The 17,685-nt window shown below is 37.3% G+C and overlaps 1 protein-coding gene and 1 non-coding gene across 24 annotated transcripts in view; both read right to left on the bottom strand.

The window, feature by feature from the left end:
* FUT8 (fucosyltransferase 8) overlaps positions 1–17,685 on the bottom strand; it is a 332,165-nt gene that overhangs the window by 243,139 nt on the left and 71,341 nt on the right. The gene's annotated exons all lie outside the window — the stretch shown is intronic.
* TRNAC-ACA (transfer RNA cysteine (anticodon ACA)) lies at positions 17,547–17,618 on the bottom strand. Its single transcript has one exon. It is a non-coding gene; the product is annotated as a tRNA-Cys (tRNA).

Raw genomic sequence — 17,685 nt, 5'->3', positions numbered from 1 at the left:
GGTTTATATCCAAAAGAATTAAATACAGGGTCTCAAAGAGATAACTGTATACCCATGATCACAGCTGCATTACTCATGATAATCAAAAGACAGAAGCAACCCAAGTGTCCACTGACAGAAAAACTGATAAACAGAATACAGTATAACATGCACAATGGAATATTATTCAGGCTTAAATGGAAAGGAAATTCTGACCCTCGCACAACACGGATGAACCTCGAAGACACTACACTAAGTGAAATAAGCTAGTCAGAAAAAGAAAATACTGTATGATTTCACTCATATGAGGAACACAGAGTAGTCAAATTCAGAAACAGAAAGTAGAACGGTGGTTAACAGGGGTTGAGGGTAGGGGAATGGGGAGTTACCACCCAACAGTACTAGCTTTGCCAATGAAAAAAGTTCTATGGGTGGATGGTGGTGATGAGTACATTAAGAATGTAAATCTACTCAATGCCACTGAACTGTACACTTTAAAATGGTTAAAATGCCAAATTCTATGTGTATTTTATCATGATTTTTAAATTTTAAATAATTTTAAAAGAGAAAAGCAGAGATTATTTCTATACTTTGTTATAGTTTTATTAGTCCCAAAATGGAGATGTTACCATAATAATAAAGTAGAAAGAGTAGATTCAGATAAAAAGGCAATCACATCAACAAGCATTCTTAACCGCCCCCCCCCCGCAATCATGGTGTGACATAATAAGAAATATATTCATAGGTCTCTGTCTCCGGTTCCTAATACAGAGCTCTAAAATCCTTATAATTGCTTGAGTGACAGGGCTGGTAGGGGCAATTTTTTTTCCTGATATTTAGTCTTTGGCACTAGTTTCTGACACAGCACTCCCAAAATCCTGATAATTATCTGAGTGATGAGGGTGATAGAAGCATCTTACACAGAACTCCTGTGTCCCTTGGAATTTCTTTTATTTTAATGAGGCTACTCTTGGTGGGCTCCTAGATAGCTTCAGGATGGAGGCTGGTCACCAGAAAGACCATGTCATGATTAGAAGCTTGGAACTTTCAGCTCCACCTCCTATCCTCCATGGAGAAGAGAGGGGCTGGACATTGAGTTAATAATCCATCACATCTACATGATGACATCTCCATAAAAAAATCCATAAACTATAGGTTTGGAGAGCTCCCAAACTGGTGAACACATCCATGTACTGGGAGGGGGCACACCCATCCCAGACCTAGTCCTTCATCATCTGGCTATTCATCTTTATCTTTTACTATATCCTTTAAAATAAACTAGCAAACATGTTTCCCTGAGTTCTGTGAACCATGACAACAATTATCAAACCTGAGGAGATTTCAGGAGTACCCCACCTGCCCCCAACTCGATTTATAGTCAAATCAAACAAAAGTACAGGTAACCTGGGCACCCACTACTCGCAATTGATACCTGAAGTAAGGGTAGTCTTGTGGGACTGACCCCTTAATTTGTGGAGTCTGTGCTAACTCTCAGTTGGTGTTCTTAGAGAATTATAGAATTTACTGGTGTGGGAAACCCACATGTCTGGTATCAGAAGTGTAGGGACTAAAGTAAATGAGTTTTCTTTTAAAGGGCCAGATACTATAAGCTACTAGGGACACAAAGATAAACAGTCCCCAAATTAAGGGGATTCTGTTGTAATCACATTTATACATAGGCAAGAAAGTAAAACAAACAGTTTTGTCAGATGGCATTACTAAGGGCATGGTTTCAAACTAATTTCAATACCACCCAGAACCAACTGTAATGATCAGTGTTCAAATGATAGTAGCAAAATATCTGATTTCTTCATACTAGAAAATTTTAATCCAATTCCCCCACACTCACACTGAAAATGATCACTCCTGAAACATCATTTATGAGAGAATAGATTGAAATATGTAAAAGAATCCTGCAGATATGTGACAGATTTAACATCATGGCCATATTTGCATAGTAATCTAAATCACCTCATCTTCCAGATGACAATTCTTATTTTTAGGTGCTGCCTTCTAAGCCCTATCATTCAATTTACTGCTTATCAAAGTTAAGAATTTTAGGTTTATGAGAGAACAGATAACAAAAACAGATAATTCACCAAAATATTTTTTTAAAATGAGGAGGAATACACAAAAATCCATTTCAAAAAAATTTATGAGAAACGTTGATACTCACTCATAGACAAAGAAATACAGACTAAAATAAGAGACCCTTTTCATCCACTGAGAAAATCTTAAAAGTTCAATAACACCCAGTGTAGAGAAAATGTGAGGGAAAGTTTGTAAATTGATACAAATTTTCTGAAGGGGATTTGTTTCTGTGAATCAAGAATCTCAAATGATTAAATCTTTTGAGCCAACAATTCTCTCTCAAGGAGTTAATGCTAAGGAAAAATTAGACAAAATCCTTTTGTATACTAATACACTGCTATATATAATCATAGGCCATATGTCATGGATATCTGTATTTTTAAAAAACTTCTCAGGGAATTCTTATGATCATCTATCTGGTTTTGGATCCAGGACCCAGTGAATGAATGCATGTATTGAAAGAACTAACTAACACCTAATCAGAAACTTTTGTAAGCCTGGCACTATACTGAAAAATACATTATCATGTTTAGCCAAAAGAACTAGAAGCAATTTTTTAAAGTTTCATATTCCTAAAATACTGACAGTAAAAACCTTAAAAGGAATTTTCACTGTTCTATTCATTACCTTACTTAATAGAATTGATGCTTTTCGTTAACAGGAAGGACAAATTCCAGTTATCATTTCATATTTTTCCATTAATTTATATTATAAACGGGACCTATTCTCAAAATTAAATTAAAATAACATCTAAAAACACAAAATAACAATTAAAAATTAGTGGAGTATCTATGATAAAACTGAAAAATCAAAATAAATTTTACAGTATAAATATTAAACTAAAAAATCCTAAGAATCTTATCTTAAAAACTATGATTATCTGGATCATTAAAATCTTTGAGAAAATGTCTATATCAGCTATATCTACAATGAGGAAGTGTTCTATATATATATATTTTTTTCAATATGGTATCGAATATATATACTGCTTGATAAAGGACAGAAATGGTATGGACCTAACAGAAGGAGAAGATATTAAGAAGAGATGGCAAGAATACACAGAAGAACTGTACAAAAAAGATCTTCACAACCCAGATAATGACAATGGTGTGATTACTCACCTAGAGCCAGACATCCTGGAACGTGAAGTCAAGTGGGCCTTAGAAAGCATCACTACGAACAAAGCTAATGGAGGTTACAGAATTCCAGTTGAGCTATTCCAAATCCTGAAAGATAATGCTGTGAAAGTGCTGCACTCAATATGCCAGCAAATTTGGAAAACTCAGCAGTGGCCACAGGACTGGAAAAGATCAGTTTTCATTACAATCCCAAAGAAAGGCAATGCCAAAGAATGCTCGAACTATGCACAATTGCACTCATCTCACACACTAGTAAAGTAATGCTCAAAATTCTCGAAGCCAGGCTTCAGCAATATGTGAACCATGAACTTCCTGATGTTCAAGCTGGTTTTAGAAAAGGCAGAGGAACCAGAGATCAAATTGCCAAAATTCGCTGGATCATGGAAAAAGCAAGAGAGTTCCAGAAAAACATCTATTTCTGCTTTATTGACTATGCCAAAGCCTTTGACTGTGTGGATCACAATAAACTGTGGAAAATTCTGAGATGGGAATACCAGACCACCTGATCTGCCTTTTGAGAAATCTATATGCAGGTCAGAAAGCAACAGTTAGAACTGGACATGGAACAATAGACTGGTTCCAAATAGGAAAAGGAGTACATCAAGGCTGTATATTGTCACCCTGTTTATTTAACTTCTATGCAGAGTACATCATGAGAAACGCTGGAATGGAAGAAACACAAGCTGGAATCAAGATTGCCGGGAGAAATATCAATAACCTCAGATACGCAGATGACACCACCCTTATGGCAGAAAGTGAAGAGGAACTAAAAAGCCTCTTGATGAAAGTGAAAGTGGAGAGTGAAAAAGTTGGCTTCAAGCTCAACATTCAGAAAACAAAGATCATGGCATCTGGTCCCATCACTTCATGGGAAATAGATAGGGAAACAGTGGAAACAGTGTCAGACTTTATTTTTGGGGGGCTCCAAAATCACTGCAGATGGTGACTGCAGCCATGAAATTAAAAGACACTTAGTCCTTGGAAGGAAAGTGAAAGTGAAAGTGAAGTCGCTCAGTCGTGTCCAACTCTTTGCAACCCCATGGACTGTAGCCTACCAGGCTCCTCCGTCCATGGGATTTTCCAGGCAAGACTACTGAAGTGGGTTGCCATTTCCTTCTCCAGGGGATCTTCCCCACTCAGGGATTGAAAACGGGTCTCCCGCATTGTAGGCAGACGCTTTACTGTCTGAGCCATCAGGGAAATCCATGGAAGGAAAGTTATGACCAACCTAGACAGCATATTGAAAAGCAGAGACATTACTTTGCCAACAAAGGTCCGTCTAGTCAAGGCTATGGTTTTTCCTGTGGTCATGTATGGATGTGAGCTGAAGAACTGATGCTTTTGAACTGTGGTGTTGGAGAAGACTCTTGAGAGTCCCTTGGACTGCAAGGAGATCTAACCAGTCCATTCTGAAGGAGATCAGCCCTGGGATTTCTTTGGAAGGAATGATGCTAAAGCTGAAACTCCAGTACTTTGGCCACCTCATGAGAAGAGTTGACTCATTGGAAAAGACTCTGATGCTGGGAGGGATTGGGGGCAGGAGGAGAAGGGGACGACAGAGGATGAGATGGCTTGATGGCATCACTGACTCGATGGACCTGAGTCTGGGTGAACTCTGGGAGTTGGTGATGGACAGGGAGGCCTGGCATGCTGCGATTCATGGGGTCGCCAAGAGTCGGACATGACTGAGCGACTGAACTGACAGTGGCCACAGAGCACTTGAAATATGGCTAGTGAAACTGAAAAATTAAATTTTTAACTTTCAAAATGTAAACAGCCACACGTGGCTGTTGGCTACCATATTAGACAGCGTTTGTTTATATAATCTCTGGTTCCTGGCAATTAACAGCTCAAACAACCCTCTGTTTCTTCCTCTGTTCCTTCCCGGACATCCTCTGAAATCCCTCTGCTAATAAACTAGCAGTTACTTATCACTCATTATGTACTGACTACCTCTTACAGGATAAATAATGTGCAGAACACACATAATCCTCTTATAGCACTCACAGCCTGGACCTAGCAAACAATCCCACCTTTGGCAGTATCTTAGCCTTAACTTATGTTTATTCTTTTTGTTCTTGTTAAAATGGTTTAATCAAAAAATAAATAAATAAAATAAAATGGTTTAATCTAGTATTTACTGTATCTCTTACTAATATGTATACTTTGGTTTTAATTAGAACAGGCACTGATAACAGGATTAATCTATTTATTCTTTCTTAGGCATAATCACTATGTGGTGAATTTTAAAACCCTCCCCCTCAGGGAGGATTGTTTTAGTTGACATAACATTAAACTATTAACATCATAAGATTTGATGCTTTTGAACTGTTGTGTTAGAGTCCCTTGGACAGCAAGGAGATCAAACCAGTCAATCCTAAAGGAAATGAACTCTGAATATTCATTAGAAGGGCTGATGCTGAAATTCCAACACTGGTCACCAGATGCAAAGAGCCGACTCATTGGAAAAGACCCCGATGCTGGGGAAGACAGAAGGCAGGAGGAGAAGGGGATGACAGAGGATGAGATAGCTGGATGGCATCACCAACTCAATGGACATGAGTTTGAGCAAGCTCTGGGAGATAGTGAAGGACAGGGAAGCCCGGCATTCTGCTTCCGTGGGATAGCAATGAGTAAGACATGACTGAGCAACTAAACAACAACAAATTAGTATTATATTCCTGATTAAAAGCACCATACTGATTTAATGTAGCTTTTTGGGTGGAGGGGCACATTAACATATTAAGTATACTCATCAAATTTTAGGATGTATTAAAATGAAGGGAGTATTTAAAAAAACTGTAAATAAAATAGAAGCCTAGAAGAAAACCTAGACTAATCCTTTTCTTATTTACACTTGTGAAAGGACAATTTAATCAACCTCTTTTACTCCATGAAGACACAAACAACTTAAGATTCCAGGTGTTTTCTCAAGTCCATCGAGGATTAAGTGATTTTTTCATTGCTACCAACACACACGCAAGTTTGAAAACAGTAACTGCAAGAGAAAAGCTTTGATGACTCATTCACCCCTTTATTCGATCGTCATAACTTTATATAACTAAGTAATACAGAGTTCTTTAGCAGGGCAATTAAATCCTGTGGAAATTTATTTACTAAGATCTAACAACCTGGAATCAAGATTGCCAGGAGAAATATCAATCACCTCAGATATACAGATGACACCACTCTCATGGCAGAAAGTGAAGAGGAACTAAAAAGCCTCTTGATGAAAGTGAAAGAGGAGAGTGAAAAAGTTGATTTAAAGCTCAACATTCAGAAAATGAAGATCATGGCATCTGGTCCCATCACTTCATGGGAAATAGATGGGGAAACAGTGGAAACAGTGTCAGACTTTATTTTGGGGGGCTCCAAAATCACTGCAGATGGTGACTGCAGCCATGAAATTAAAAGACGCTTACTCCTTGGAAGGAAAGTTATGACCAACCTAGACAGCATATTCAAAAGCAGAGACATTACTTTGCCAACAAAAGTCCGTCTAGTCAAGGCTATAGTTTTTCCAGTGGTCATGTATGGATGTGAGAGTTGAACTGTGAAGAAAGATGAGCGCAGAAGAATTGATGCTTTTGAACTGTGGTGTTGGAGAAGACTCTTGAGAGTCCCTTGGACTGCAAGGAGATCCAACCAGTCCATCCTAAAGATCAGTCCTGGGTGTTCATTGGAAGGACTGATGCTGAAGCTGAAACTCCAATACTTTGGCCACCTCATGCAAAAAGCTGACTTTTTGGAAAAGACCCTGATGCTGGGAGGGACTGGGGGCAGGAGGAGAAGGGGACAACAGAGGATGAGATGGCTGGATGGCATCACCGACTCAGTGGACATGAGTTTGGGTAAACTCTGGCAGTTGGTGATGGACAGGGAGGCCTGGCGTGCTGCGATTCATGGGGTCACAAAGAGTCGGACACGACTGAGAGACTGAACTGAACAAAATAAATACAAGATTTTCTATCCTGGTATTAGTGCACTGGTCATAGACTCAAATTCTGGCTATCAAAACTCAAAAAACCAGGGAGGCCTGCCCTCTAACTTTCATGAAAATAAGGGTCCAGCTACAGATAAGAACAAAGCAGCAAACAATTAAAAGCATATTACAGTTTACCCTTGAACAACATTACACTTACATAGATTTTTTTCAATAAATAATATTGAAAAAGTTTTTGGAGATTTGCAACAATTTGAAAAAACTCATAGATGAACTATGTAGCCTAGAAATATTTTAAAAAATTAAAAATGTAGGTATGAATACCTAAAATATATGCAAATCTGAATCTATTTTGTCATTTATGACTATAAAATATGCACAAATTCAATATAAAAAGTTAATATCAAAACTTAGGCACACAACACAGACCGTACATGGTGACTTTCACAGTTAAGGAAAATGCAAACAAATATAAAGACACAGTAGTAAAGCATAACTGTAAAAAATTAACCAGAGTACATACTGTATTACTATAATAATTTCAGAGTCACCTCCTATTGCCACTGTGATGAGTTCAAGTGTTGTGAGTTATCTGCTTAAAATGCCATGTGACATTAATCACCTCTGCAAGAGCAGTTTGTCTCTCCAGTAAATTGCGCATTGCAGTAAAAAGTGATCTCTCCTGGTTTCCACATATTTTTTATCATGTTCAGTACAATACCATAAACTTAGAATAACATCATGGGACTCATATGAAGTGCCACTAGTGACGCTAGAAGCACTCCCGATAAGCAAACTCATGACATTACAAAAAAAAAGTTGAATTGCCCAATATGCCCCATAGACTCAAGTCTGCAGCTGCCAATGCTTGTCATTTCAAGATAAATGAATCCACTGTAAGGACCATTGTAAAAAGAAAAGAAAATTCATGAAGTCATCGCTGTAATAAAGCCAGCAGGTGCAAAAACCTTGCACATTTTGCAAAATACCTTTTTATCATATATTGAAAATGCAGCTTTTATTTGGGTACAGGATTTATATAAGAAAGGAATATCTATAGAATATAATATGATTAGAGAAAAATCAAATTCATTATATGACAACTTAAAGCAAAAGAAAGGAGAAGGCCCTAAAACTAGAGAATTTAATGCCAGTTCCATTGATGTTTTGTCCCTGAAGTCAGGGAGTACCTTGCCAGTAAGTAATTGACTTTTAAAGTTCTTTTGATATTGGGCAATGTCCACGTGGCCACCCAGAACCCCATGAGTTCAACACCAAAGGCATTAAAATGGTCCACTTGCCCCCAAATATCTCTCTAGTAAAGAGAGCCTTTACAGTTCATAACATGCAGGACTCTATGGAAAGGACTGTCAAAGCTATGGAAGAGAACCCAACAGATCATGAAAGTCTGAAGGATTACACCACTGTACTTCTATCACTGTTACAGAAAAAGCCATTAAACCCAAAACAAATTCCTCCTGGAGAAAACTGTGTTCAGATGTTACATGACTTCACAGGATTTATGAAAGAGCCAATCAAGGACTCAAAAGCAATTCTGAGAGATCTTCAAAGATATGGCAAAAAAAGTTTGGGGGTAAAAGAGTTTCAAGAAAAGGATTTTGGAGACATTCAAGAGCTTACAGACACAAAACAAGAACAATTAATAAGAACATGACTTGACAGAGATGAGTGTTTCTGAATCAGTGCCAGACAATGAGGAAGAAGACTAGACTACTACTGAAAGCAATCTACAAACTTAATGCAATCCCTACCAAACTACCTATGACACTTTTCACAGAACTAGAACAAATAATCCTGAAACTTATACAGTACCATAAACGACCCAGAATGGTCAAAGCAATCCTGAAAAAAAGAAAGCAAAGCTAGAGGCATAACACTCCCAAAACTTCAGACAATACTACTAAGCTACAGGAAACAAAACAGTATGGTATTGATCAAAAAAATAGATATATGGATCAGTGGACAGACTAGAGAGCCCAGAAATAAACCCATGCACCTACGGGCAGTTAATCTTTGACAAAGGAGGCAAGAATATACAATGGAGAAAAGACAGTCTCTTCAGTAAATGGGTTTAGGAAAACTGGACAGCTACATGTAAATCAATGAAGTTAGAACATGCCCTCAAACCACACACAAAAATAAACTCAAAATGGCTTAAAGATTTAAATACAAGACATGACACCATAAAACTCCTAGAAGAAAATACAGGCAAAACATTCTGACATAAATCATAATACCATTTTCTCAGATAAGTCTCCCAAAGCAACAGAAATAAAAGCAAAAAATTAACAAATGGGACATAACCAAACAAGTTTTTGCACTGCGAAAGAAACCATAAATAAAACAACCTACAAACTGGGAGAAAATATTTGCAAACAATGTGACCAACAAGGGCTTAATTTCCAAGGTATACAAATAATTGCTCATACAACCCAGTAATAAAAACAACAGCAGCAGCAACCCAATCAAAGGCAGAAGACCTAATCAGATACTTCTCCCAAAGAAGATATATAGGTGGCCAATAGGTATATGAAAAGGTGCTCAACATTGCTAATTATTAAAGAAATGCCAATTAAAACTTCAATGAGGCATCACTTCATACTAGTCAGAACGGCCATCATCAAAAAGTCAACAGATAATAAATGCTGGAGATGGTGTGGAGAAAAGGAAACTCTCCTACACTGTTGGTGGAAATGTAACTTGGCTCAGCCACTATAAAGAACAATACAGAGGTTCCTCAGAAAACTAAAAAACAGAATTGCCATATGATTCAGCAGTCCCACTTCTGGGCATATGTCTAGAGAAAACTCTAATTTGAAAACGTGTGCTCCAATGTTCACAGCAGCACCATTTACAATAGCCAAGACATGGAGGTAACCCAAATATCCATCAACAGATAAATGAATAAAGAGGTAGTATAAATATATGTGCATGCTTGGTCGCTTCAGTCATGTCCGACTCTTAGCGATCCTATGGACTGTAGCCCATCAGGTTCCTCTGTCCATGGGATTTTGTTGGCAAGAATACTGCAGTGGGTTGCCATTCTCTTCTCCAGGAGATCTTCCTGACCCAGGTGTCAAACCCGCATCTCTGTGTGTCTCCTGCCTTGCAGGTGGATTCTTTACTGCTGAGCTACCAGGGAAGACCATACACAATGTACTACACAGCCATAAGAAAGAATGAAAAAATGGCATTTTCAGCAATAGGGATGGACGTAAAGATTATCATATTAAAGTGAAGTAAGTTAGAAAGACAGATATCACATGACATCACTTATATGTGGAATCTAAAATATGATACAAATGTAATAATTTACAAAACAGACTCACAGAAAAAGAAAACAAATTTATGGCTACCAAAGAGGAATAGGGAGGGAGGGGAGAAATCAGGACTTTGAAATTAGCATACACAAAAAACTATATATAAAATAGATAAACAACAATGTCCTACTCTATAGCATAGGGGACTATATCCAATTATCTTATAACAAACCATAATTGAAAAGAATACAAAAAAGAATACATATATAAAACTGAATCACTTTGCTGTACACCAGAAACTTACACAACAGTGTAAATGGACTATACTTCAATTTAAAAGAGAGAGAGAGAGATAGAAGAATGAGTGCCAGAAAACAAACTGACATTAGACAGAATCTAATGTCTGGCAGATAAGGTCTGATTATTCAAGACTGCTTTTGACTTCTTTTTTACAACATGGATGCTTTTATGATATAGGAACTGAAATTAAGCAAATGGCAGGAAAGTGAAAGTGAAAGTCTCTCAGTCATGTCCAACTCTTTGCGACCCCACGGACTATACTGTCCATGGAATTCTCCAGGCCAGAATACTGCAGTAGGTAGCCATTCCCTTCTCCAGGGGAATCTTCCCAAAACGGTAGAAAGATGGGTACCATACAGAAAGTTTCAGAAAAATGCAAAAGCAAAAAAGACAGAAATTATGAAATATTTCCATAAAGTTATACCAAGTGCCTGCCACTCCTGCTCCCCTTCTACCTCCTCCACCTCTGCCTCCCCTGAAACAGCAAGACTAACTTCATATCTTCCTCTTCCTCATCAGCCTACTCAATGTGAAGACAATGAGGATGAAGACCTTCCACTTAAACAGTAAATGCTAATCATGCCGTACAGTTAACAAACTCATCTAATGCATATGTATGGTCTTCCTTTGAAAAATTTAGTAACTACACAGCAAGAACTGTATGAGATTTTTTTGTATCATCATCACCCAAGTATTCACTGGGTAACACATCATATGCAAAACTTGCAATGAAGTGGACAGCCTTGAAGTGGATAGCCTGTTCTTAAACAGGCATAAGGTAAGTGGTATTCAAAATTAATAATACGTTAGTTTTCTTACTGTTTTATAACTTTGCTTTCAAATAATTACATTACCATAGAGCAAAACGCTGTCATAATTGGAGAAACTGCTTATCATCACAAGTGGGGTGTTTTTAATGTAACAATGTTTCTAATACTGTATCATGAATATGACTGAAACACTGCATGCCATAAAAATTTTATAATGATTCATTCATTAGTGTAAGGTTAGGCTACTACAAAGCAATCATATCAATTACACTAGGCTATAATAAAGCAATCATATTGCTACCTCCTTGTTATCAGTGCATGAACTGTTATAGCTATAAATATGAATTTCTTTTTCATATTATCTTTTCATTTTTGATGTCCAGTCTTAGTATCTGACAGACAATTTAGGTTTATCTTGTAAACAGAAAACGTAAATTTACAATATTTTCAGGGAGGGGACAGTCAGTGCTGCTGACCCCTGCACTGTTCAAGGGTCAACTGTATTAGCAAGAGCCACAGGCACAAGTTCCAATCCTTTGCCCTAAAAGGTTAAAAGAATTTTTCTTTAATTATATATAGCTAAAAATCTACCACAATCTGGTATTAAAGATACTTCTAAAATGTCTGAAATCAGCTCTCAGGAATTTACTACCTACATATTAATGCAGTTCTCAGGAAAAATTTTTATGCAGAGAATACTAAGTGCCAGACACTGTATTGGACATAGAAGGTTGCACTGAACAAGGAGAGTCCATGATGGATCCAACACAATCTAATTCAACAGCAGCTTGCAGGTTTTACTTCTGGGTTCCTCCATCTAACATCTGTTCTAGGCCATTTTTTCTGGCTGACAATATTTAGCCTCAGATTGGCCTGCTCTGGCAATCTTTATCCTATTTAAAGTCTACTTTATACTTCTTTTTTCCTCCAGATTCTAGAATAAAGTTCTGCCTCAGAGATTTTTCCTTTAAGGTTTTTTTTTTTTAGTGATTTCATGGTATTCAAGTTTTTCTAAAATTTTAATTGTATGTATAACTTTTATTACAAATGTATTACCACTTCGTCAACCAAAATTTCTCTTGAATTCTCAATTATCATGATTTATATTTTCCTTTAAGAGTTACAATGATGAAAATCAGCTAGCCTTAAAACTAAGGAGTTCTTAATTCTTCATTTTTAAATTGTTAAATGTATTCTTTAGTAAGCAGATATATTTTCCTGGCACAGTCTTTATGAAAATGAATTCAAGTTATTTATATTGCATTCAAACCTGCTACTCCTCCCTCAAAGAAAAAAAAAAAAAGAGAAAAGAAAATCCTCCATCCACCATCAAATACTTATTGACTACCCACTATGAGTCAGAAGCTATAACTTAGGTGCTCAGGTTATATCCCAAGGGGTTAACTAGAAGGGATGGCTCAGTGTCCGTACCCCCGGTATTATTCGACTTCAGCATAATCTTGCTCTGGGATATTTATCTTCTCCTTTGCATGCCATAGGACTGACCCAACTATGAACAGCAGACGCTCTGCAAACAGGATAAAGGCCAACGGTTTTCCTGCCTTCAGCCAAGCACTCAGGCCTTAAACTGCACATACATGGTTCAGGCCATGTGCATTTAGGAACTTAATAAAGGTTTTCATGAAAAAGAAGAAAAGGTTTCTCATTGAATTTTCATTCCAGCATGAAAATAATCACTAAATACAAATACACACACACACATACATATATACACAAGGGAAACAAGAGTGTTATACATAAGATAATATGACAAAAAGTTACAAGATACTTAAGTCTGAATGGTCAGGAAAAGCTTATCTGATGCTGCCTACTAATACAGTCTCCATGATAAAGTATCACTGTATAACACTATGCTATGCTAAGTCACTTCAGTTGTGTCCGACTCTGTGCGACCCCATAGACGGAAGCCCACCAGGCTCCCCCGTCCCTGGGATTCTCCAGGCAAGAACACTGGAGTGGGCTGCCATTTCCTTCTTCAATGCATGAAAGTGAAAAGTGAAAGTGAAGTTGCTTAGTCGTGTCCGACTCTTAGCGACCCCATGGACTGCAGCCTAACAGGCTCCTCCATCCATGGGATTTTCCAAGCAAGGGTACTGGAGTGGGGTGCCATTGCTATCACTCCACAAATTTTGATTTTTAACAGTATGTATGAAAAATACCACTGTATTATTTTTTTTTGGCTGTACCCCGAAGCATGTAGAACTTCCCCAATTAGTGATCCAATCCGTGCCCCTGCAGTGGAAGCACAGAGTCTTAACCACTGGACCACCAGGAAAGTCCACCACTGTTCTAACTGACTAACCAGGTATTTTTGTAAAGCATTCTCTAGAATCTAAAATTAGATCAACTAAAAACCCTTTCAATCACAATAAATCAAACTGTCAAGTAATTTACTGGTGTTTAAAAGAAACTTGTTTTTAAGCCATCTTTTTCATTTAAAAAAGTAGCACTTTCTTAAAATCTCAAAACTACACAGTATATCAATAAATTAAACTATCACCAAAAGATAACTCTCCTAGCATTTTTAAGAATGTATCTGTATTATGAGGGACTAGTACTATTTGGTGGCACAGGAAGTAATAAATACTTTTTAAGTAAGACTTACCTATTCTGCAACTGTCTATACCATATTCCAAGTCAGGAACTCAGAACTTAAAAACACAGTAACATAATTGTTCTAAAAATATAAGTATCCAAGAGAAACACTATCTGGGTGGAAGGTGGAATATTTCTTTTCAGACATTAATCATACAAAAAAAGGTTTCGTGACCCTGAATGCATTTCCAACCTCCATTGCCCAAGAAAGAAAGACAAAGAAAAAGATATCAATCATTTGACTATCAGTGGGCTCCCTCAGGAGGTCCCTCAGTATTTCACAAACCCGGTTCTAGAACCTAGAACTCCTGACTGAAAAGATTACAGGATATAGAATCTAGATTTGACTACATTTGTCTCTTGACTTTTCTGCTGCCTTCATCGGGTATCACTAATAACACCTAAAATGAGGTACTTTTCAAATACAGAACTTAAAAAAAAAAAAAAAGACATCTCTCCCTACAGTTTGGCAACACAGTTCAGATTACTCTAACTTATCCCAAGTGAGTCAACTTATGCAGACTAGAAGCTGTGAAAGGTTCTCTCATCAACTCTTGCTATAATATAATACCTACATCACAGGAAGGGACTCCCCAGGTGGGGCCATTGGTAAAGAACCTGCCTGCCAATGCAGGAGACATAAGAGATGCAAGTTTGATTTCTGGGCCGGGAAGATCCCCCTGGAGGAAGAGATGGCAACCCACTCCAGTACTCTTGCCTGGAGAATCCCATGGACAGAGAGGCCTAGCAGTCTATGGTCCATGGCGTCATGAAGAGTTAGACACAACTGAAGCAACTTAGCACATACACACACATCACAGGGAAACCTATACACCTGTGGTCTCATCCTATGCCAGAATTTAAGCATAAGCCAAGAGCCTGTTCTTCTGTACTGTGCTAAGTGTTCTGTACGACTGTTTTACAATATTAAGGTTCTTTGAAAATTTTTTGACAAAATCTGTAGACACTAGATTAGCTTCAGGTCAGAAAGGCACATGAGAACTGATCATTCTGTAAGCAATCTTCTCTATAAAAATAGATATACAAAAAAATAAAAAGAATTATGTATTTTGCTAAAGTTAAAAAATGCAAAAAAAAATCACTTTATGAATAAATAAAAACGTGCTTCCTAAAATTTAGTCTTGGCTCGAAGTGGCCCCAAGATATTAATATTTATATTCTCCAAGGTCCATACGTTTGAGGCTTGAAACTTAAGGAATGCCTATTCAGTTAACAATAATAATAGTTAACATGTATTGAGTCATTACTTCATGCATACACCAGGCACTGTGCTAAAGACTCTGTATTATTATTTACCCACATCTTACAGATTTGGAAACTCAGCATCTAATTTAACTATCCAAGCACAGCAAGCAAATCCAAATCAGGAATCAGACCACACCTGTCTTACTACATAGCTTATACTCTCTACAGAAATTCTAGAACTCACCCTACAAACACCTAGAATTCCCCCTACAAACACCCTAGAACTCACCTTAGAAATACCCTGATTGACCTGAATGCTCAAAGAAATAATCAGAATCCCCAGGAATACAACAAAAGCATACATTTAACTAGAGAAATGCTGCACATTTAGGTTGATTTTTATTTGGAATAAATATAATTATAAAAGTTCAATCATACTGTCATGCATAAAGTAATACCAAGAAACATAAAGAAAGGGGAAACACAGGATAACCATTCATAAGCAGAACTTGACATTACCAGAATATTTCTTGAAAATGGGGGTAATTTTAAGTTTTTGTGAAAACAATCCCTTTTTTCTCTTGAAAACTGTACCTAAAACATGATCTAATCTCCCACCTTAAATCTGTAAGGAGCATAAAGTTGTCCCTGGTAAAAACAAGTATCGCTTGGTAAAGTAGTAGCGGAGGTAGCAGCAGCAGGATAGCGGTAGAAGGCACAGGAGGAGTAACAGCAGTAGCATTAGAAACAGCACTGTAGTAACAACGGCAGTGACAGCAACGGAAGAGGCAGCTGCAGCATCGGTAGTAGAGCAGTCATAGCAATATTACTAGTAAGCATAATATGCCAAGAAAAACATAGTTTTGGATTGTTGATCCTGAACCAGCCAAGTATCAGGGTCCTTACTAGAAGCAGTACTTCTCTTTGTATAGATCTGTAACTGAATGCTATGGTACACTGTAACTTCACCAGAGAAGTCTAGAGTTGAAGAAATTTTGGAGAACAGATACTTGAATTTTAGCTTTAAAAATCTCTCTGCCACAACTCAACTGTCACCTCCTTCAGATGTCATTCTCAAATTCCTTACTTTTACACTCTGGGGACAGCATTACTCTCTCCCTATGTTCACAAAGCATCTTTTATACGAGCATAGTTCCCTGTTTGGCATAACTGCAGAGCATTATGTCTTTCCTTTGGACTTTTGCCTCCTCAAGACTTTAATTTGTATCTTATCCATGCAGTTGTCTTGGGCACTCAAGAGAGTAAAAGTTCAATTAACAATTTTCCCATTTAAAAAACACTCAATAATCTAGTGTATAATTTACAATGAAAATTAACTAATGGTTGCTGAGAAACTGCTAAATATTGTGTATAAAGAATTAGGTAAGTTCAGAATCATCAGACTCAGCAGAAGTTTCTATAAGTTTCTCTGAGGACTGACTTTCCATTCAAATGACTAGACCTAACTGAGCTCTAAGCACAAATGACAGGCAGAGGACAAGTCAGAAGACCACAGAAAATCTAAAAGGAATCCTGACACAGAGATCACATTAAACCCATAAATATGAGGAAAGAAAAAATCCAATTTGTAAAATATTAAATTATTTGGATAAAGACAATTTATTAACACAACCTAAGGGTGGGAGTCTAGAATACCAAATTTGACATATCTAGGGGATCATTTTATCATCCGGTTGAAAATCTTCCACTTTTTAGAACAAACCTGTGTGAATAACTGTGGCAGTATAAGTCTGAAAGCATTGTTTTCTGATCATATGAGAAAAAAAAAATCCATTTTTCAAGATCCAGTAAAAACTAATTAGCACTGTGGGAGAGAACATGAAATATATAAAATACTCCTTAAAAGAAAGAGAGAGAAGCTGAAAGAAAGAGAAATTGAGACTTCTGAAAATCCAGGCAAGGAAATAGCACAGAGAAAAGCTAAATGCACATATAGTTCATGACAGCGATAGGTACAATAAACTGTCAGTCTGATCAATCTAATAATACCTTACTCAAAGAAAAAATATTATTTTTGAAACACAATGATGCAGAATGAGAGAATATACTACTAACTGCAAAAAGAAAAGGAAAGTGAAGTGGCTCAGTCGTGTCTGACTCTTTGCAACCCCATGGACTGTAGCCTACCATGCTTCTCCATCCATGGGATTTTCCAGGCAAGACTGCTGGAGTGGGTTGCCATTTCCTTCTCCAGGGGATTTTCCCAACCCAGGGATTGAACCTGGGTCTTCCGCATTGTAGGCAGACACTTTACCGTCTGAGCCACCAGGGAAAGCACACATTTAAAAATAAATTGTGATCACAACTATGTAAAAAAGTCTATATACAAAAAAGTACTA

This window comes from Bos indicus, chromosome 10 (genome assembly GCF_029378745.1).
Source record: "Bos indicus isolate NIAB-ARS_2022 breed Sahiwal x Tharparkar chromosome 10, NIAB-ARS_B.indTharparkar_mat_pri_1.0, whole genome shotgun sequence".
Classification (NCBI taxonomy): domain Eukaryota; kingdom Metazoa; phylum Chordata; class Mammalia; order Artiodactyla; family Bovidae; genus Bos; species Bos indicus.
The sequence above is the reverse complement of the archived record's forward strand: the minus strand, read 5'-3'. Positions and strand labels throughout refer to the sequence as shown.